Raw genomic sequence first — 23,287 nt, 5'->3', positions numbered from 1 at the left:
TGACCTCCTTGTTATCCAAGGGACTCTTGAAAATTTTCTCCAGCACTACAATTTGAAAGCGTCAATTCTGTGGCACTTGGCTTTCCTTAGAGTTCAAATCTCACAGCCATACATTGCTACTGAAAAAAGCATAGCTTTGACTATATGGACCTTTTCCAGCAAGGTGATGTCTCTGCTTTCTATTATACTGTCCAGATTTGCCATAGCTTTCCTTCCAAGAAGAAAGCATCTTTTAATTTCATGGCTGGAGTCGCCATCTGCAGTGATCTTTGAGCCCAAGAATATAAAATCTGACACTGCTTCCGTTTCTTCTCCCTCTGTTTGCCAGGAAGTGATGGAACAGGTTGACAAGATCTTAGGTTTTTTTTTTGATGTTACACTTCAAGCCAGCTTTTACACTCTCCTCTTTTACCTTCATCAAGAGGCTTCTTTACTGAAGTTAACAACTTTGATAAATTTGATGTGACTAAAAATCATAAAAAGCTTTGAAACAAGAAGTCAGCATTCTTACTTTTTTTTTCTTTTCAAATAAGTGCATTCTTTGAGGAAGAGAAAAACATAATGGGATTGCCCACAGAGAGATATCTATCCCATTAATGTCTGGATACCACTTCTGCATCAAGCATGCACCAATAGGAGACACTTAGGGCAGCATTTAGGGCATTGATCATCTTTGGTTGAGCTACGTCACTGGACTGATTAAATTTTCCTTCCTGGAAAGCATTAATGCTAAGGAGGTAGTTGTGGGCTGTCTTAGGAGCAGTTTTTCTGTGTAAATTTCTTTAAAAGACAAGGAGCTCAGCAGCTCAGGGAAATGGGTATTTTCCTGATGTCCTCAAACAAATCCCAGCTTACCAATTTGTTCACCTTAGGGAAGAGATTGTCAATGATAGCAAATAAAAAACTTCATGAAGAAATACATTTAGCATTCTGTGTAACTATGGTTGAATGATTGGGCCCACCCACTCAGGGGAAAAAGAAATAAGCAGCGGAAAAAAAACTCCAACAGCATAGAGAAAGATATCAAGAAAGAAGAGAGGTCTATCTTCAGCCTAAAAATCTAATTTATTTTCTCTGAAAATGGTAAATCATAACTTCAGAATTTTCCTAACATTAGGGGTTGAGGGTCTTTCATTATTTACTCAGTTCTTAGCCCTTACCAAATGATAACAGCTACCTAACTATAAAGGACATATGAAGAAAGATGCTATCCGCATCCAGAGAAAGAACTGATAAATATAAGTATGGATAGAATAATTTTGCGTATATAATGTGTATACACACATCTCTATTTGTGTCTAATGGTGTCAACAGGCAATCATGTCACTAGACTCATGTGAAAACCAGGTTTATTACAAGAGAAATGAACATGCATGTGGAACCCAAAGCATTCCCAGTCTTTATAAAAGTTTACATTTCCATAATAATAGGACAAAGGGAAGATGGGATACCAGCGAGGAGTGTTGCATGGGAAGGGACCAATGCAGCAAAGGTGGGAAAAAAAACAAGACCGCTCCCCACAAAGAGGAGTGAGGTGATGGCAAAAGCTACCTTCTTTTCCCTTGGGAACCGCTGGACTATGAAGATAGGAGGGTCCACTTATCTGCAAAGGCCTCCAGCTGCATAAGCATTATCCCAGCCTGGCACAGACTGACTGATGTCTGTCTTGCCTCCCAAGGACACACAGAGAGTACAGCTTGGGGTGCAAACAACACTTATATCAGCTCAGGGAGAGCTTTGTCCTTGACACATTCAGGGCCTCCTGCACGCTCTGGGTCAGTGTTTCTGGAAAATACGGCAACTCAAAAAGACAAGTTTAGGAGACTCCTTAACAACCCTTAACAATGGTAGCCATCTCTAGAGTGGGGTGGGGGGAAGGGTAGAAAAAAAGAAGAAAAACAATTTGCATGGCAATTTTGTTGTATATTTGAATAGAAAGTTGTTCTTAGTTTTGCAGTTTCATGTACGATCATCTTTTTTTTTTTATTGTACTATGTTATGGAAATACTCGTTTTATTTCATAAATATATATTAATGTAAAAAAGAAGAAGAAAAAAACCAAATGATAATAGCTAGTATTTATAAGGCATTTAGGGTTGTATCTCCTCATATCTTTACAATGACCCTGGGAGATAGGTGATATGATTATCCCTAGTTTCTGGATGAGTAAATCAAGACCGAGAGATTGTGACTTGCCCAGGGTTACCTAGGGAGGAAGTATCTGAGATTGGATTTGAATTCAGGTCCAATTCTGATTCCAGGTCCTGATCTTTAACCACTATTCTACCTAGCTGCATCAAAAACCATCCTTAGAAACATATGCTGAAGAGAAACAGATCTTAAACTTAACATATACTCTTTTGGAGTTTGCAATGAAATCTTTCATTTATTTCCTCACTCACTTATTCATTTACCCACCCATCCATTCATTTATTTATTTTGAAATTTGGGTCTATGCTTTGATTTTATTACTTTCATTACATGAAATTGAATCTCAGCCTCAGCAGTATACCTATGAAATTAAATTAAGGTTTGAACTTGTGGTTTAATTAACTAATTAGAATGCAGTGGAAGAATTTGGTTGGGGTGGGGGAAGCAATCTGTTGAGGCTCATGAAGCTAAGCTTTCACAACAGGGCTGGGAAGGATCCAATTTCCGACTAAAGTGTTTCCTTTGCTGCTTAAGAGTCAACTTGTTAGTGTAATGTGCCTCTTGAACAGATTGACATTGGGTCCAGATGGCAGGCCAGCTCCTGGGAGGGTTCATTGTACATAGCTGTGCCCCTGGGAGGTACGGATCTTCTCCCAGTACGGGGCCACAGTGTGGCTGACCCCATCAGTAATAGCTGCAGCAGCAGGCTTCTCATGTTTCTGAGTATTGAACAGAGCCAAGCACGCCTACCCTTAAGAGCGACCTCAGCTTAGTTGAAGAAAGAGGTTTAATTTTGAAAGATTAGCTTTGGTGAAACCTGAGGGCTTCAGAGCTGCTGCAATCACCGGTCACTGCTGGAAATAAATCCAGAATGTCAGCCTGTGGGCCTTTTGGGGCCACCCCCAGCCCTAGCCTTAAAATCTGGCAGGCTTACAAGATTCTGATCCAGAGTTCTGAGGCGTTATGAATCAAGCCAATTAGAAAAAGAAGGCAGCATCTTCCTGTGACCTATGCGGAGAGGTGGCTGGCTTCTTCCTCTGTCTTGTTCATTCATTTATTGTTTATAATTTATGATTATAATAACAATAATCATTTACTGTTCAGTAAAACCTTTACTCCAGGTGTAAAATACCAGATTCATGAAAGATGGTTAGTATAATCTCTCCTTATAACTTTGTAGTCTTAAGGTGGTTAACATTGTTATCACTATCACTCAGCTTGGTCCTCCAAAATGCTGCAAAGACATTGTTTACTTAAGAAAGAAAATTATTCAGGTACAGTAGAAGGGGTACTGAATGAATCTTAGGAGCAAAAAATGACCCTTCTCCACAGTTTCCCCTTCCCCAACAATTCATTCTATTTATCCAAAGGAATCATGGGACCTGAGATTTTATTTGTCTTTATTAGAATGCAGTCTATTCCAACCTACAGATTTTACAAATGAGGAAACTGAAGCTGGGGGGGTCACTTGTAAATGTTTAACAACTGGATTTCCCCAAAAAGGTATACTCAGGACATACTTTTTTTTTTTTTGGTAAGGCAATTGGGGTTAAGTGACTTGTTCAGAGTCACATAGCTAGTGAGTGTTATGTGTCTGAGGCCAGATTTGAACTCAGGTCCTCCTGACTCCAGGGCTGATGCTCTATCCACTGTGCCCACCTAGCTGTCTCTGGGACATACTTTTAAGTTTAATCGTCACTAGTAACATTTTCTCCATCATTTTCTTAAGTCTAGACAGTCAAGAAAGCAAGTAAAGCCTTGATGTATGGTTTTTGCTGTTTTCCAAGTTACGAATGCTCACCCTGAAAATTTAACAATCTGCCCCAGCCAGTATGAGCTGGCACCAGCACATCCCTGAGGGAAGGATTGTGGGTGAGTTTAATTCATTTGCCTAATGTCACATAGGTAATAAGAAAAAGAGGAAAGATTCAAACCCAGGTCCTTTGATTTTCCAGACAGTGCTCATTTGATTAAGTATGTTGTTTATTATGCTTTATTTTTTCTTCTGGATATATGTGTTCCTTTCTTCCCCCAAGCCCTCTCACAAGGTCTGTGAAAGTTCATTGCAAGAAAGCTCCTCCTCATTCTCTAAAATAGTTCTATTTGGCTAGCCTTATAACAAAATGACATTTTCCCTATGCCTTGCATTCTAGGTCACCTCCTTGCCTTCTTCCTCTTCCTCTCCTTGCTTTTGGCCCATCAGTATCCTCCTTTCTTTGGCCCCCGGTGAGCTGCTGAGAGCACACTCTGTGTAGTGGAATCCCAAGGCCATATCATGTTATTCTGCTGACATCTAAGAAAGGGCCCCAAAGCTTGCTGCTTGTAGCCAGCTCCCTGCCTTTCATTAGAAGACCCTTCTGGCCCTGGGCTCAGGTTTCTTGTCAACAAGTGCTGTTTATGGGGCAACAACTGTAGCCAGCACCTTGTGGAGCCATTTTGTTCCCTCTCAGAACATGTGGCTCTGGGGGTTTGCCACCAACAAGGAGAACAGCCCCCTTCAGATCTCATTGGGCAGCTCTAAATTAGGAAGAGTCCTTTAGCTTCCGACTTGTCTGAGCTATGGAAAGTATCTTGTAAACTATAAAGTATTACAGAAATGTGAGTTTTTACAATATAGGGAGATACAAAGGGAAAGAGGGCTAAAGCAAAAATAAAAAATACACTACAATTGTCAAAAGATGTGAAGTTGGCCCTTTGTGAAGTCACGGGAAAAGTAAGCCAGAGGCTGTGTACACAATCAGTGTGTAGGGTCTTAGAGCTATAGGTGGAAAGTACCTCAGAGGGTATCTAGTCCAATCTTTCCATGTACAGGTGAGGAAACAGAGGCCCACGTAGGTCAGGCGATTTGCCCAAGGTCATAGAGGTAGTTAAGTGGCAGATTTGAGGATGACCCCAAACTTTTTCCATTGTTTCATGGGCTTGCAAGTCATGGCATCATCTTCCTGATGTCATGGTCCTCTTTGAGAATGAAGGACAAACTGTTGAGGTTTAGGGGCGCTGGGACTCCAAAATCACAACATGTGGGTCCTGTCCAAAAGAATTTGACAAAAACAAGGTTTATTAGAACATCCGTCATATTGGGCAGACTCTTAAGGAGTCTGAACATTAGTTTTAGCATCTATAATCTAGCAGTGTCTAGATTATAAGAATCTGAGCACCTTAATGGAGACAAGATGGACCTTATATACAGAAAGACTGTGGGAGAGATCTAGGAGTGGCCAAGTAGTCTACTGGGACTGTGAGGTAACAGAATGCTAGGGACCTAGACCTAGACATGGCCAAGGGAGAGTGGTGCTTAGCTAGGATTAAGGGTGGGAAGTGGCCAGGGGCCATGGAGAGGAGAGACAATGGAGGGTTAGGCTAGGTTAAGGGTAACAGAATTGGGAGATTGAGCATAGCCACAATGAAAGGCCAGTTGATGGGATTATAGACTCAGAGATTTGGCCAAGTGGTAAAGTCCAGGGTTTTTTCTTCTTGGAGTCTAGCTTCCATCCTCATCAAAACCACAGCCACAGCTTAGTAGGCTTTGTGCTAGACACTAAGAATACAAAAATAAAAATGAACCAATTCCTGCCCTCAAAAAGCTTACGTTCTTTTGAGCCAACAATATGTACATAATATATACTACATATATGTAATATATACATACATGATACAAAATATATATATACCTAATGTATACATAATATAAAACACATACAACATAATACAAAATATATGCAAGGTAAATCTAAGGTAATTTGGGGGGTGGGAAAGGCACTAGCAGCTCAGAGCATCAAGGAAGATCTCATGTACAGTGTTTGAGCTGAGCTTTGAATGGAAATAGAATTGGGGTGGGACAGCATTCCTGGCACGAAAAGCAGATGCAGAGACAGGAGATGTGCGGATAATTTGCTGCTAGTTTGACACTCAAGGACACACTGAGAGTTCAGCTAGAGGTGCCAATAACAAATTATGGCAGCTGGAGGTGGGGTAGGAACTGTATCCTTCACTCGTTCAGGGCTTCCTGCCTCCCCCATGTCCAATGCTTCTGGAAAATACGGCGACTCAAGAAGACAGGTTAGGTTGGCTTCAGGGCAACATTGTGTTTATAGATTCTATTTATTCTTTAGCTCAGATTTATGGAGCTTTGCAATATCTATCCACCACAACAATCCTGTGTGATAATACTATTAATGATAATAGTTCAATAATAGCTAATTTCTGTGATACTTTTAGGTTTTCCATATATTATTTTATTTGGTTCTCATAATACCTCTGTGAAGTGGCTACTGTTATTATCCTCGTTTTTACCATTAGCGAAACTGAGGCTGAGAGGTGTTAGCCATAGTCATGAAGCCATCAACTGTCTAAGGTGGGATTCAAAGGCAGATATTACTGACTTCAAGTCCCCTAGTCTACCCACCGTGCAACACTGTTTTTCATGTTGGTAGCTTTAAGTATTCTCATTCCAAATTTGTAAAGAAGAGGAAACTGAGACTTATGCAGCTTAGGGGACTTGCCTAAAGTCACCTAGCTGGTCAGTTTCAGAGCCAGGACTGAAAACCAGGTCCCCTCACTCTAGGTCCAATGTTCTTTCTGCAAAGCTGCAAAGCCCTATCCATGGGCATTCATATGTGAATGGCCATCTTAAAGTACAGGTAGGGAGGTGGGAGATTTCAAAATGGGATTTAAGAGGGAAGGCTTAATAATTGCTCCCCTGACAGCAGGCCAAGGAAACTATACTCTTTTTCTCTCTGGCCTGACATTGCCTTCTTTGGGTTGGACAAAAAATATTGCATTGGCATTTTCTTAGAAATTTGCTGCTGAATTGCACCCAAGAGGGGAAGGAATCCTTTAGCTCTCTCCTATTAGCACTTGAAAAATAGATTGGTGAGGTGGTTCAGTGAATAAGCAGGATAAGGTACAGGTCCTAGAATAAGGAGGACCTGAGTTCAAATCCAGCCTCAGACACTTATTAGCTGTGTGATCCTGGGCAAGTCACTTAACCCTGATTGTTTCCAAAAACAAATAGATTGGTGTGCCAAATTAGCTCTCCTGTCTATCTTAACCCACCTTTCTTCCTCCCTTCCTTCCTTTGTCATCATTCTGTTTTCCTTGGCTTTGAAAAACAAAAATATATAGCCATGCTGAAAGAATTTCTGAGAGAGTGGATGAAATGTTCCCTAAACAGAAAAGAGAACCTCATTAAAATGGGATGCCTGGTTACACTGGTTTCAAGGGTAGATGTTATAATGCTGAAAATTAAAGATACAAGCACCCAGTAGAATAAGAATGACAATGTAGCACATCTCTACCTTCTTTCCTGCTGGTGTATTCCTATTTTCTTTCTTCTGCCTCCTTTCTACACATCTTTTATGGAAAAAGAAATATAAAGAAATGGATAAAGACTGGGAGAGGAGAAACTAGAGGGGAGAACTGAGAGAGGAATAGGATATTGCTCCTGGCATGGGAGGTAGGATGCTTTGTGAGCTTGGGTCAGTATGTATCTGTTTATGGGTTTGGAGCTGGGTTGTTGTTTCTTTTTAACCTTCTTTTGGATTCTGGGTGTCCTAAACCATGGAGACAGCTGAAGTTATATTATCTTTGGCTCATAATTTCTGTTTTGAAGAGGTTCGAGAGGTCATGATGATCAAAGAAAATATTTAGTCCTCCATCTTTTTGCTCATGTGACTACCCTTAAGTAAATTTTTTAAAAAGTGCTAAAAATAAGACTGTGCATGAAGCCCTTTTTTGGAATTTTCCTTAAATTAAGAGAAGGAAAGGAAGGTAAGAGCAAGGGGAATGACAAAAAGGGGAACATTTCAAGGCTGAGGCCAAAGAAAAATTTTGCTGGTTTTATCCTTTTGTTCATGCTCTGGATGGTATGAGTAAGCAGAAGATTAGCTCTAAGAAAATTGCTAGTGTAACCTGAGCCCCAAGGCCCATCAGTATGGGACACATTTAGCACATATTTAGCCCCCTTCATTGGTGGGAATCAATACCCCTTGTGCAAGACAGCCCTAGAAAATAAGACACTCTCTCTCTCTCTCTCTCTCTCTCTCTTTCTCTCTCTCTATCTGAATTAGACAGAACTAGAGAAGAGCTTCTTCCTTTCTTCCTTCTGTCTAAGGCTAGGTTTGAACTCAGGTCCTCCTGACTCTATCCACAATGCTCTGGACTTTCCCACATGGCCAAATCTCTGGTGTTAGCCTGAGGTTATAATCTTACCAACTGGCCTTTCATCATCACTTCTGCTTAATCTACCTCCAGATGGCCCCCACTTGGGTTCAAGTCCCAGCTCTGCTACTTACTATCATCTGTGTGACTTTGTGTAAGTCATATAATTGTATCTGTGAAACAAGAGGTGGTGGTGAATTAGGTGGCTAGCTTTAAATAAATGATTATATGGTCTCATGTCTTAAAATGTCCTGGGAGGGGGAGGGTCTTTCCCATTCTTTGGCAAGAAGGGGAATGTTGTTGAGTTGTGTCTGACTCTTCATGGCACCATTTGGGGTTTTCTTGGCAAAGATACTGGAGTGGTTTGCCATTTCCTCCTCCAATTCATTTTCCAGATGAGGAAACTGAGGCAAATGGGGTGATGTGACTTGCACAGGGTCACACAGCTAATAAATGTCTGAGGCCATATTTGAACTCATGGAGATGAATCTTCCTGATTCTAGGTCCAGAGCTTTATCCACTGTATCACTTAGCTGCCTAAGAAGGGGAATGTCCATTTACAAAGTTCCTACTAGTTGTCAGACATTATGCTAAGCGCTTTTTACAAATGCCTTATTTAACCTTCACAACAATCTTGAGGAGGAGATGTTGTTATTATTTCCATTTTACAGTTGAAGAAACTTAGGTTAAGTTGCTGCCCAGTGTCACACAGCTATTAAGTATTTGAGGCTAGATTTGAACTCGGATCTTGACACCTGTCTACTGCTCTATCTTGCTCTATCTACTAAGCTGCCAGTTGCCTCTGAAGTAGAGTTAAAACCACAACAAATCAAAAAACACACAAAAATTCAACCAACTATTGGTATGGAATAGGTTTGTAAAAGAAGAGCTTTTAGCTATTTGATGCAAAATAACTTTACCACTAAAGTTTACCCAGAGGAAAGAGCTAGCGGAGTGATAAATAAAACTTTTGTAAGAATAATCTTTCTCTGATTATACACACACACACACATACACACACACACACACACACGCACAGATTTACTGTGTACTTCATTATTATTATTATTATTTTTTCCTTAGGACCTTGCTAAGATTGTCTGGAAAAAGAAATGGTTAAATTGCACAATAACATGAACATTTGAAGGACACTACTGTCAGGGACCTCATTCCAGGTTCCCTGATAAGATGAAGTGTAACTAGCAAGTATTGGGCTTAAAATGATAGCATCTTGGGTAGAGATATAATATAAGGCAAACTGCCCTATGTATCAGGACTCCTGCTCCTCATGGCAGTGTGTTCCCTTTGACTTCAAACTCCCCTTACCCTACTTCAGAGTCTACAAAAAATTCTTTTGCTTGTCTCCTGTTAGTTATGTGTTCCTTATAAACCACAAATTTTGGCATTTTGGTTTCTAATTGAGTATGTCACCATTTACCATTTTATGAGTTAATTCATACCATTCACATTTATGGATGAAGCAATCACATTCTGGAATTGCTCTAGCAGTGTCAGACTGTCCTTCCTAGGGTATCTTGGTGCATTGAAGGGTGTTTTTTATTGCCATTCACTTGAGCTTCTACAAAATATACTTCTCAAAGTTAGGTCTCGATGAGTAATACTCAATAATAGGTTTATTGACCACTTAAAATCAATTAGCTTTCACAAATGGACATTTACTCCCAAAGCCGAGCAAGAACACATATGAAGACATTTTCTCCATTACTTTGGAGGCATACTCTCCACTACATAGCCTTGGTCTCTTGGAGAAGTAGGCTCATTCTTAGCTCAGTTCCCTTATAGCACTAAATTCGTGTCCAGATGCAGAGGCAGCCAGGTGGATTCTTTTCTTTGGTACTCTAGTCTGGGTCCTGAAGACCACTCCTGGTGGTCATTCATTGTTCTTGCACATATTAATATTATTCTAGCTGTAAAATCCAGTCTGGATTCTGACTCCTGGATTCTTGCAGCTTACTTTCCTGACCTCCAAATTAATCCCTTGTGCTGAAGATGGAAAAGAAAACACAGAGGCCAATAATCAAGGCTCTTCCATCAGACCACATGATTTCATAGGAGAGAAGGTCCCAAGGTCTCTGCCTACATAATTGACTCTTATCAAATATCATAAATGAAAAAAAATCAATAAGATTCTTCAAGAGTACAGAGGACAATAATGAGGCAAAAAAGGATTATGGAAGCTAGCTAAAGTTATTGGAATGCCTCTGCAATTAATCAAAGAACCTCCCACTGCCTTTTCTACTTCATACAGAATATTGATTCATATTCCACTGTCTTTCCAAACTCTTCCCTTATGACTCTCTCCCAGAAGCAGGCTTCAGAGCTTCTCCATATGGAGAAATGAGATGCTATCCAAGGTACTCTGTGCATGCACCAGTCCCTCATTACACAGTGATGATTATTACATTTGTCATTCTCCATCGAGTCCTGTTACTCCCCCCCCCTCTCTATTTCTCTACCTTTCCTTCTTTAGAAGAAAAAAAGATAGGGAAAAAAGGAATGAAATCATTACTAGGTATTAGCAGTTATATTGCTGAGAACAATCAGATCGCAGTCTTCCTCCCTGGTAAAAACCAAATCAGTAGTTCTTCCCCTTCCCCTTGTAATTGGTTTTCCTTAGTTGTAGTTTGTTTTGCTTAAGGTGAGCTCTCTGATCTTACCATCCCCCTTCCCAATCCTCTCTTTACCTTCTCTGTCCTAGCTAAGTTGCCTATTTACAGTATTCTATAATCTGAAAACAAACAAAAACCTCCTTCTGGCTCATTAGAAAAAGAGTGAAATTAGGGAAATTTCCACTCCACTCCCCAACTTTACTGTAAGTTTGAATTATATTTTTCTGTTGCCTATATCCCCTTTCCTCCTGCTGTTCAACACACAGACAAGAAATAGGAAGTCTCTTCTCCTCAATTCTCTTTCCACTGAGTATTTTTGGCATTTTTTTTAAATACTCAACCCTAAATTCTTCATAATGTTTCACTGACTCTTAGAGATGATGAGACACTCAAAGAGCAATAGTCTTTTCTCCACCTTTTGAGGGTGTAAGTACTTGGTCATCTCTTAGGTAGCTAGTGGCATAGTAGGTGGAGTGCTGGCCCTGAAGTTAGGAAGACCCGAGCTCAAATCCATCTGGAAACACTTATAACTATGTGACCCTGAGCCTCTGTTTGCCTAAATCTTCTCAACTGTAAAATACAGATCATCTTAGCACCTGCCTCACAGGGATGCTGTGAAGATTAAATGAACTGATATTTGTGAAAGCACTTAGCATAATGTCTGGTACAGAGTAGGTACCATGGAAATGCTTATTTCGCCTTCCTCTCTTCTTAGTCCTTTTGAATTTTTCTAGCTTGTTTACCTTTAAGTTGCTTTTGTCCTCTATGTTTGCCTTTCATAGACTGGGACCATAACTGGGTGTGTGAAAGTCATGGATTCTGTTGAAGTTCCATACCCTATCTTCCCTTAATATTATGCTCCCCACTTAATATTATGCTTAAAATTGCAGGCTATGTTATTCTTAGGTACAAGCCAATTTCCTTTCCTTTCAATACATTGCACTCTAACATCTTATTTCCTTTCTCAAATTCAGTGCATAGCCCTCCTTGATTCTAAATAGAATGTCTTGGTACGTGAGATATCTCTTCTTGTCCACTTGAAATACATTTTTTTCTTTGACATAAGAGCCATGGAGTTTGGTGATCACTTTTCTAAGTGTATTATAAATAGAATTTTCTTTCTAGTTGGCAACCTGTGATTTCTACATATCTTCATTTTTACCCCCTCCAATACTTCTGAGCAATTTTCTTTTGAGATTTCTTGAAATATGATATCCAGAGTTTTTTGCTTTATGATGTTTTGTGGGAGTCTAATGATTCTTAAATAATTTCTTCTCACTCTATTTTCTAGGATTTTTTTTAACATCACAAATATCTCTTACATCTTTTTCCATTTTTTTTGTCTTTGCTCAAATATTTCTTGTGGAATCTTTGACTTTTGGAGTTACTTTTATTCCTTTTTTCCCCCTTGGGGTGTCTACTGCTCTGCTAAGATTTCCCAGGTTTTCTTCTAATATGTCTATTCCATTCCTTATTTCTAATTATTTTCCTTCCAATCACTCTGGGTGTGCTTGTATCCAATCTATTCTTTCTTTGGTTCTAATTATAGTGACCATAGAATTTTGTTCTTGTGGAGTTTTGTCCTTGGATTCTCTAACCCTGTTGTATTTCTGTATTGTTTTTCCCTCCTGCTTCCCTGCCCCCCATCCCTGCACAGTTTTAACTCTTGTTTTCATTCTATTAGCAGTAAAGGACTCAGGCTGAAAAGCTTTCAAGGAGGAGATTGTCTTAGGAATGGCTGGGGAAGACCCCAGTGATTCTCTTCTCTACCTGCTGTTACTTTCAGACTGCTCTGGACATTTTTAGCTGCTGGAGACCCTGCCACATGGGGTCCTCAGCACAGAAGGCTGATGGAAGCACCAAATACTTGAGGGTCTGGCAAGGGACCTTGGTGACTCTTCATCCCACTTACTGTTCCTTTCAGACTCCTCTGGATTCCACAATTACTGTAGTCTCTGCCACATAGGAACTTCAGCCTAGGAGCCAAGGTCAGGGTGGGGAGTTGATAATGAAGCCCTTTTGTTTTTTGTTTGTTGTGATTACCTTGGGGAATATATTCTATTTTAAACAGTTCTTTAACTTCATGTGATACATTCCTTACTATTTTTGACATGGTAATGGAGACAGCTGGATTTAGGCAAAACCTTTTCCTCTATTATCTTGTCAAAAGTCCTCTGACCTGGGTTTGAGTCTCACTTACTACCTGTGTGATCTTAGACTATGTGATCTTAGACTATCTCAGATTTAAGTCTCAGCTTCCTCATCTATCAAATGGTAATTTTGTGAGGCAATTGCTTTTATAAATCAATATTTTATATTGATATAACATAAATATAAGTAACATATTATTTTGTATTTTAGATACTATACAAATAGTACAATAAATAAAATATTTTAATATGATATAAATACCAGTTACATTATTAACAATTGTAATTATATAGTTAATTATTTATATAATTATTAACAATTATTGTTTTTATTTGTGTAGCAAGTATACTTTGGCTCATTTCCCCAAAGAAAGGCTACTACATCACCTTCTATTGTTCAAAGGGGGTTACTTCAATTCCTACATAGCATTGGTCCCACCAAGTTTGTGTTCAGATGTGGCATGACTGTGATGATCTTCATCTTAGCCTTTGCTGGCCGAGTTCAAGGCCATTCTTTGCTGTGCTTGGGGAAGTGACATTGGCCAGATGTGACACTTGGTTCTACAATGCTAGGATCCCAGGGTGCTCTTATGATGGATGACCTTTTGAACTTGCTTAGGGTAGGCCATTGTACTCCCTTTGCCTAGAATTTGGAAGAACAAATGAAAAGCCAAGGACCGAGGCCTGTTCCTCAGGGCCACATGGCTTCAGGGGTAAAAAAAGGCTTTAAGGCTCCTGTCTAAGGGGCGATGCAATATCTCATTGGATGTCATGGTCAAAGGAGTCACCAAGTGAAGACAGAAAGATGAAGAGGAAATAGTTAAATCTGAAATGCCTTTGTTTAATGCCTTCACAGCCTCCACTCTTGTGCTTAGGAACTGGAACCTGTTATGGAATGTCTACACAAGCTCTAAGGCACTTCCATTCTATCTCCATAATTTTCCTGGAAGCAAGACTCCATAGCCCCTTCCACATTTGAGAAGTCATGTCAACTGAGCAAGCTGATGGAGTCTGTACTTGCTCCAGATCCCATTACACCTGTATGATCTACTTTCTTGGAAGGCCAAAAATGTGAGCACCTCTATATTGCATTCCCTGTTTAAAAGATCAATATATAAAATGGCCTTTTTCATTCTTCTGATTCTATCCTCTCCCTGAGTTCCTCTGCATGCACTAAAGGCCTTAAATGATCACTTTTTGTCTTGGGAAAGATCCATCCTGGGGCCATGGTAGTGACTGTGCTGGCTTTAGGTGATGGAGGAAGATTGGGTTCTGACCAATGGAGGAAGATTGAGTTCTGACCAATGTGTGAGCTGAACAGAGATCTCCTTTCCAAAAGCCCCATTCAATTCATTATGGTCTTCTTCTTCTTCTTCTTCTTCTTCTTCTTCTTCTTCTTCTTCTTCTTCTTCTTCTTCTTCTTCTTCTTCTTCTTCTTCTTCTTCTTCTTCTGTCATTTTAGAAAGTCCACAGAGCATAACACTTTGTCTGACTACTTAAAAGAAAGAAACCTGAAGACCTTCCCCCAACTTTTGCCATAGTCTTTGAAAATACCTGCCATTTTTGAAATGCCTGCTTTTATTCTCTGCAATGGGTACTACCCTCTTCAATGGGAAATTCTGTATCCATTTAGCAGATCAAGGCAGATGGATTACAGGGCTATATATTTGGAGCTACAAGCAACCGCAGAGTTCAGCCAATCCAACCTTCTCATTTTACAGAGCAGAAAACAAAGGCCCAGAAGTCAGTCACACAGTTAATAAATGTCAGAGGGGCTTGCATTTGGACCGATGTCCTCCGACTTCAAAGCCCATTGCTTTTCTCATTGTACCACATCGCCTCCTGGGGTAAGGGAATTAATTCTCTCCAGTTGATCCTATGCCCAGTCTTCAAGGCAAGGCCAAACGGGCTGGGATACAAATGATGGAGAAAGATGAAACCAGTGCTTAGGTTGAAGCTGAGTGAAATTGAAAAGGGCGAGAAATGGGAAATAGCTGATGTGAGTCAAAACCTGTTTCCCCGAATCCAGATATCCTTGAAGTCACTCCACTGAGCTCCCAGGTCCAGTCTATTTAATGGTACCAGTTTCTAGTCATTTTCCCCTGCCCCACAGCTGGTGCTCATTTTGATGGGATTGCCATCTGTAAATTGTTGTCAGCGAGGATCTTTGAGAGTTAATTGGTGAAAATGGCCTGGAAGGGGTTGGGGGAGGTGGTGGTGGCTATCAGAAGGAGGCAGGGACCAGTTTTTTTCCTTAGCCCCCCACCCCATTCCTCCAGAGGGGAAGCAACAACTGGCTTTGAGGATTGAACTATCTTTCCAATTTAGGAACTAAAATGCCCTGCGGATGAGACCCCATCAAACAAAAGTGCATTTCTGAGCCCTGGTGGGAGAGGAGGGCAGTGGCAGACAGCTTGTGAGAAAGGAGGTGGAAGCTCTCATTTGGAAGGACTTCAAAGGCCCACTGGAGGCAGTCCCGTTGATGGCCCTGCCAATGCCAGCATGTTCAGGCTTCTAATCACAGTGTATGAACTGAGTTCCTGAATCTGAGAAGGAAAATAATTACATCTCTTTTAATCTTCCTTGCATCCCCTCAAATAGGAGACATCTCACAGCAGGCCAGAGGAGTTTACAACCAAGAAGAATGAGTGCTGGAATGGTTTGATGTTTTTTGCTTTCTTTTTGGTAATCTAACCTGGAAAGAGGCCAAAGCACTAAGATAATGGGAGAAAAGCTTCCAAGATCTGAAAATGGGCTGAAAATGAAGGAAAGTTGCTTTTTGTTCTCATCTCAGGACTGAAAGGAGATGAACACACACTAGCAAAGGTCTAGATAAGTGTTAATGTCCCTTTACAATATCCTTCAGCAGCCACCCAATATGGAAGCAAGCAAAGAATCTTTGGGGCCTTCTGCTTAGTCAGGTTAAGATATTAGGGTACCTAAGGTGAAGCTTGAAAATTGTGCTTTGCATATGTTACTGTCCACCAATAGCTTTGAGAGGCTTCTGCTGGAACATCTTATTTATTCCTAAAGTATAAGTATGATCATAGCACCCCTCTGCTCCAGAACTTTTGGTGATAGTTATTCCTAGGATCATTTAAAGATCTTCTCAACCTGGCTCAAAACTGTATTTTCCTCTTAGGCCATTGCCTCCACCACTCCCTCATCAGAAAACTGGAGTCTATCCTTGGAAAATCCCTAAGCTTTGATAGGTCAGCTTTGTTCATACCTTGTTTAATTCTAGTCCTCTGAGAAGCACTCCTCTGCTTGGATATCTGTAGCCATGATACTTCATGTGTTTCCCAGCCTTCCCCCCACCTCTCCCCGCCCCAGTTTTCTAGTTCTCCTTTATTGTTTTCGCTCATTAGAACATAAATAACTTATGGGCTGGAACAGAATTACTTCCTTCCTCCTTCCTTTCCTTCTCTGTCTCTCTTCTTTCTTTCCATTCCTTTCTCTCCTTTCCTTTCTTCTCCCTTTCTTTCCTTCCTTCCACCCTCCTCCCTCCCTTACTTCCTTAACTTCTTCCTTCCTCCCTTCCTTTCTCTTTTCCTTCCTTCCTTCTTTCCTTCCTTCCCTCCTTCATTTCTTCCCTCCTTCCTTCCTCTTTTCTTTCCTTCCTTTCTTCCCTCCTTCCTTCCTCTTTTCCTTCCTTCCTTCCTTTCTTCCCTCTTTGCTTTCTCTTTTCCTTCCTTCCCTCCTTCCTTCCTCTTTTCCTTTCTTCCCCTCCTTCCTCTTTTCCTTCCTTCCTTCCTTCCTTCCTTCCTTCCTTCCTTCCTTCCTTCCTTCCTTCACTGCAAGTGGAGAGAAGCAGATGAGTGAGAGAGATGTTGTTGGGGGTAGAAATAAAATTTGGGACTGACTGAATATGTAGAGTGAAGGAGAATGGAAAGTCCAGAATAACACTGAATCTTAGTAACTGGAAAGAGAATGGTACCTTTAACTGAAATAGAGAAGTTTGGAAAAGGAATGGAATTTCTGGTAGAGAGAATGAGTTCTGTTTTGGATATGTTGAATTAGAGATGCTTATGGTACATTTAGTTTGAAATATCTAATGGCTAGTTCAAGATGAGAGACTGGAGAGAGAGAGAGAGAGAGAGAGAGAGAGAGAGAGAGAGAGAGAGAGAGAGAGAAGGGCTGGATATCATATCTTTCAAAAAAAATACCCTCCTCTTTTATATAAACACACATACACATGTATGTACATACACATACACATATACATGTATACACATGCATACATGTGTACACACATAGGCACATGTGTATACATGTGTGACACATCTTACATGTATATATCTGCATAGAGATTATAATTAAACTCATGGGACTGGCCAAAGGAGAGAGAAGAGGGCCCAGGACAGAGCCTTGGAATACAACCACAGTTAGCTAGTATGATATAGTTGTGAATGAGCAAAGAAGATTGAGGAAAAGTGGTCAGACAGGTTTTAGGAGAACAAAGATAGAGCAATGTCCTAAAAGGGAAGTGTACCCAGGAGAACAGTGTCAATGGTGTCAAATGTTGTAGAGAAGTCAAGAAGGGTGAAAATTAAGAAAAAGGCCATAACATTTTCTAATGAAGGGATCATTGGTAACTCTTTTCAGTTGAGGATCATAGCCCTAGAGCTTGTAGGGACTTCAGAGATCACCTCATCCAATCCCTTCATTTTATAGATAAGCACCCTGAGCTCCAAGGGGATCAGGAGCTTGCCCGGTATCACATGGGCAGTGAATATCTGCTTGGGGATTTGAACCTAGGTCCTCTCACTCTTCAGCCAGTTTTCTTTCCATTGCTGTGGAAGCCAGATTGCCAAAGACAAGAAGGGAATGAGAGGAGAGGAAGTTGAGGCAACCGAATACAGACAGTTTTTTTTTTCTAGGAGTTTGGCTGTGAAAGAGAAAAGATAAGAGGGGATGGTAGAGCCTAGTGAGGGTTATTTTATTTAAGGATGGAGAAAAGTTGAACATGTTTATAGGTAGCAGAGAAGGAGCCAATAGCTGAGGAGAGATGAAAGATTTGAGACAAAAGGGAATGATTGTATTTACCTTGTATCTACTTATTTATGGAAATTTTGTTTCCCTGTAGAATACTTTGAGGGCAGGAGAACTGTCTCCATTTTATCTTTGTAACTTCAGCATCTAGAAGTGTTCCTGGAACATAGTAGATACTTAATAAATGTTTATTGATTGAATGATTAATGTCTAAGACTTGACTTTAAACAAAATCAGTACTTATATGGCATGGAGAATAGAATTTTCAGGCTTTAAATAAATATATGTTTATTTAGGTAAAAAATAGTAATATTAAAAAGCATCCCTTTTTGTGTCTCCCAGAGTGTTGTGTCTTAGGTTTTTGACTAGCATAACCTTAATCTCAGCACTGGTGTCTGTGTCTTCAACTGGCCTTTCTGTGATCCTTGCCTAATGGAGTCTAGTTCCTTGTGTGATGCCTTAAGGCAAACAAGGCTTTGAGGGTCTGTCATGCAGAAGGTGGGTTAGACTCTTCCTGTTTGACCCAGAAGGGAGAAGCAGAAGCAATGGGTGGGATATGTAGAAAGGCAAATTTAGGCTTAAAATCAGGGAATTTTTTTTTTTATAATTAGAGCTAACCTAAAGTGTAATGGGCAGGTGCTAGGTTCACCATCATTGGAGGTCTTCAAGGAGAGGCTGAATGGCCATTGGGTGGATATGTTACAGTATAGGGATAGCAGGAGTTCCCTTTTGGGCAATTTGGAATAAATAGCCCCTGGGATCCCTTCCAACATTGAAATTCTATGATTCAATGGTCGGGTTGGCTCTTTTCCCTCTAGAGGGAGGAGTTAGATTGTTAGAATGACTGATACATTATTCACTGTACACTAATGAGATAATATGTGTAAAGAGGTTAGCACAGTTCTTGGCACAGATAAATGCTTATTATTATAGATTGTAAATAATATCTGTGTATGTCTATATCCTTATTGCTTCCCCTTTTGCCTTCTGGCACCAAAGGAATTCTATTAGCACTTGTGTTTATCCTGATCTGGCCTACTCAAAATTCATACATTCAGATCTGTTTGGGGGTTGCTCACCACCACTGGTGCATTTATAAAAATCTCTAGCTCTCTTGGTCTTCCTCACTGCAAAATGTCACAGACTCTAACCTCCAGGGCCACTCAGAATGAGCCCAGACTGTAGAGGCAGGGATGGTTGCCTAAGGCTATTTCCTAGGCCAATTCATTTCTTAGGACCAGAATCAATATGAGACCTACAGAGAATGCAAGTCCTCAATAGCCTTTATCCAATAGGCCAGTTTTTATCTTGTCAGTAGACCTAGTAGTTAGATTAAGTAAGCATGATGGGTCTCTATGTCTTGAAATCCTGAACCAGACTGATGGGTTGCCCTTTCCTTACCTCTTCTAGACTTCTTTCCCCCTATTTCCCAGGGCAGCAGTGTATTCACATGGCCAAAGTTTCCCAGTCGGCTCTCCTAGAGCTGACATCTTCCTTAGTGTCCCACACTCCAAAATTGTCTTTTAACTTTAAACCTGAAAAGCAAAACAAACAAAAACCACATTCACTCTCTCAGGGCTTCTAATCTACCACTTTCATTTAGCTATTGTATCACGGAGGGAAGAATCCTATTGGTGAGAGTTCTTTCCAGTTTTTTTTTTTGGGGGGGGAAGTCATCCTTTCTTCTCTAAACTCAGCCTCCATGTCTCAGCTGCCTCTGGACTCTGATTCTACAAGCTCCTTCTCCCACTGCTGAGTTCTTCCTGGAGCCACTATTTTGAGGAAGGGCCCCAGACCAGCTATCTTTAATTCTCTGGACTTGGCTATAGGCCCTTTCTTGCACAGGCACCTCTTCCACTCTTCAGTACCCTTTCACATGATCTTCCCCAATTGGAATGTAAGCTCGTTGAAGGCAGGGGCTGTTTTTCTTTTTGTCTGTATTTGTACCCCCAGTACATCACACAGGGCCTTGCACATAGTAAGAGCGTAATGTTTATTGACCATCTTAGAAGGCATTTCATATTGGGGTATGAGTGCATGATAACATTAGAGAATTATTTTCATTTCAAAATATGCTGCTTATTAGCCAGATGAAACTGTAGAATTTTAGGCAATGCTACAAAGTCCAGGAAAAAAAAATAGGAGACATTTTGGGAACAAGAATCTATTAAGTACTTACTAATAACAATGAAATGACAGGGAAGAGCTTTAACGTTTACAAAATGTTTTACATATATTATTTCATACTTCAGAGTATAGACTTTCTCTACCTCTGTAAAGATCAATTCTGACCCACTCTCCTAAGTCCCAATCTGGACATGTTGCATTTTTAGGGCTTCAATTTCATACTAAATTTCATACTATAGAGCTGGGAATGAGGATAAGAGGATAGAAATAAGAAGGATGTTTTCTTCAATCAGGAGCATGAGGCTCAAATTGGCTGTAGGGCTTTCCCTGTTTGGAATATTTCTAAAATATAACCCATGGTTGGAATTATTTAGATTGGACTATAATACTCATTTTTTCATTCTTTTTTAAAATTTATTTTTAGTTTTCAGCAATCACTTTTATAATATTTTGAGTTGTAAATTTCCCCCCTTCTCTCCACTCTCCCTTCCCCAAGATGTTATGCAATCTGATATAGGTTATACATGTATGATCACATTAAACTTATTTCCACTGTAGTCATGTTGTGAATGAAGAGTTAGAACAAAAGGGAAAAACCATGAGAAAGAAAAAAAAATAACAAGAAAGAGAAAATAGTATGCTTCAATCTGCATTCAGACTCCATAGTTCTTTCTCTGGATGTGAATAGCATTTTCCATCATGAGTCTTCTGGAATTGTTTGTAATACTCATTTTGATTTAGGTTTCTGTTGGGTTTGAAAATACTTGGTAGCAGCAAGAAGTATTAAACTAAAAGCTAAGCCCAAGGGTCCTAGAATTCATCAGACTGCCTGGAAGTTCTTGGCTCTAGGCTAAAACAACTTCCCATTCTCCAACCCTACTAATCCTTCATCAACTAGAAACCAGCCCTATGAATGGGACGAGTTAGTGGTGGCTATGTCACTGAGAGTTCTGCAGACTGCTGAAAAGTTCAACCCCCTCCTAATTTTCCTCCTCACCTTTGACCCCAAATATATCCCTATTGACTTGCCATGATTCTTGATATTCTCATTGGTAGAGTCACTCTTTAGATTTATGCATTGTATTCAGGAGGGCCTTGTTAAGATGTTCATATCATCTTTGAAGAATAACTCACTAACATATTAATCCATTAACCCATTAGATCAGATTAGTTTTTTGGATTTTCTCACTGAGAGCCTGGAAAGTGTAGAATACAGATAGGTAAGTACTAATTGATGGTATAAGGAGGTAAAGAAAGGAGATGAATGTGGAATAATGACTAAAGAAAGCAGACATGGGTGGGGTGCTTCAGTGGGATTGAAAGAAGGCTGGCATTGAGTGATGGTGCAGAAAAGCACTGGGTGTGACCAGCCAAATGAAGGGCAGAAATATGGTTTGCATTCCACTTTCTCAGTGAGAGACAAACATGGAGTTTGTCTTTAGCATAACCCAACAGTCCCCTGCTCTGTTCCTCCTTCCACTGTGCAAGCTTCCAATCTTCCTGCTTCTAGTCAGGCTTTGGCCCTTCAGGATAGTTATAACCTATAATTACTGGCACCAATAGCCCTACATATGCTGATGCTGCTCAGAAAATTCTGACTCCTAACTCCTGGTACACCTACCCCCTAGCCCCTACTCCCTACCTGCTACCCCCAGGTCTTTCATGGTTGTAGCAAGCATCTTCATAACATTCCCTACACACACACACACACACACACACACACACACACACACACACACCCCACACACACGTTTTTGTCATACTTCATACTTATTTTGTCCCATTCTGTGTGACAGAGGGAGTTACATAGGATGAGCAGGCATAGATGGGTTGTGATCTTCATTAAGTATCTCATTATATTATCCTTCCCTTCAAACTTCTCTCCACAGCCTACTGCATCCCCCTCCCTGCCAAATTCCAAACTTCCCTTTTCCTATCAAGGTCACCAACATAGCTCTCATTACCTAGGTTTACAATCCCCATGTAATTTTTGACTCCACTCTCCCTCACCCCACATATCCCATCTATTGGTAGATTTTGTGGTTCCTACCTCCACATCTTGATTATTTGTAGGGAAAGATAGATAGATAGATAGACAGAGAAAGAGAGGGATAATAAGTGGATAATCTGCCATCCCTCCCCCACTGACTTTGTACCCCATTTTATGGACACAAACATGGAAAGGTCTAATGATGTGAAAATGAAACACTTGAAGCAAAATAAAGTGTGCTGAGAATTTGGTTGAGGAAGAGGTGAGAAGTCTCTGATTTTTCCCATTCTAAACTCTTCCCCACTCTTCACTCTATCCTAAGAAGGGACTGTATCACCTATTAGAATACAGCAGAGGTGCTTTTTTTTCCCTCTTCATTTTCTTTCCTCTCTTCTCTAAGCTTGTTGTTTTTCTAGCTTTCCTCTTCTAGGAGGTGGAGGAGGTAATTAAGATGTCTTTTCCTTTCAGCCCCTGATGGCCTGTAGATTTCATGGAGCAACAGGAACATAATCTCTACCTCCAGCCCCACCAGCCTATTGCCTTCAGAAATCCCCTCATTGTGTGCTCTGTGAGCCTGGACTCCTGAGTCCTGCAGGAACCTTCTGTGCATTAGTCCCCCTAAAATGTTGAGAATATGAATAAAGAGAAACATTGCAATGTCATCAAAGGACTTGTATAGGAAGCAAATAGAAGGGAGCAACTCTTAAGTACCTACTATGTGCTGGACACACAGGGCTTTGTAAATATTACTTCATTTTATCCTTACGGCAATCCTGGGAGGTAGGTGTTATTATTCCCATTTTATGGTTGAGGAAACTGAGGCTGAGGCAGTGAGTGACTTACCCGAGGTCACACAGCTAGACAAAAAGATCTATGTTCAAATCCTACCTCAGATAGTAATTGTCTGTGGTAGGCTTTGAACTTTCTACTTTCTATCTGATTTCAGACCCAGTCCTCTATCCATGTACCACCTGGTTGCCTACACAGAGTAGGGAATAATATCAATAAAACCTCAAAAGCAAAATTAAGTGACACGTGACCATGTACACAGTTTACCTACTCCTAGTCAAGAGCTGACCGTATATCTG

The sequence above is a fragment of the Phascolarctos cinereus genome, unplaced genomic scaffold (genome assembly GCF_003287225.1).
Source record: "Phascolarctos cinereus isolate Bilbo 61053 unplaced genomic scaffold, phaCin_HiC Scaffold_9;HRSCAF=440, whole genome shotgun sequence".
In the NCBI taxonomy this organism is placed as follows: domain Eukaryota; kingdom Metazoa; phylum Chordata; class Mammalia; order Diprotodontia; family Phascolarctidae; genus Phascolarctos; species Phascolarctos cinereus.
The sequence above is the reverse complement of the archived record's forward strand: the minus strand, read 5'-3'. Positions refer to the sequence as shown.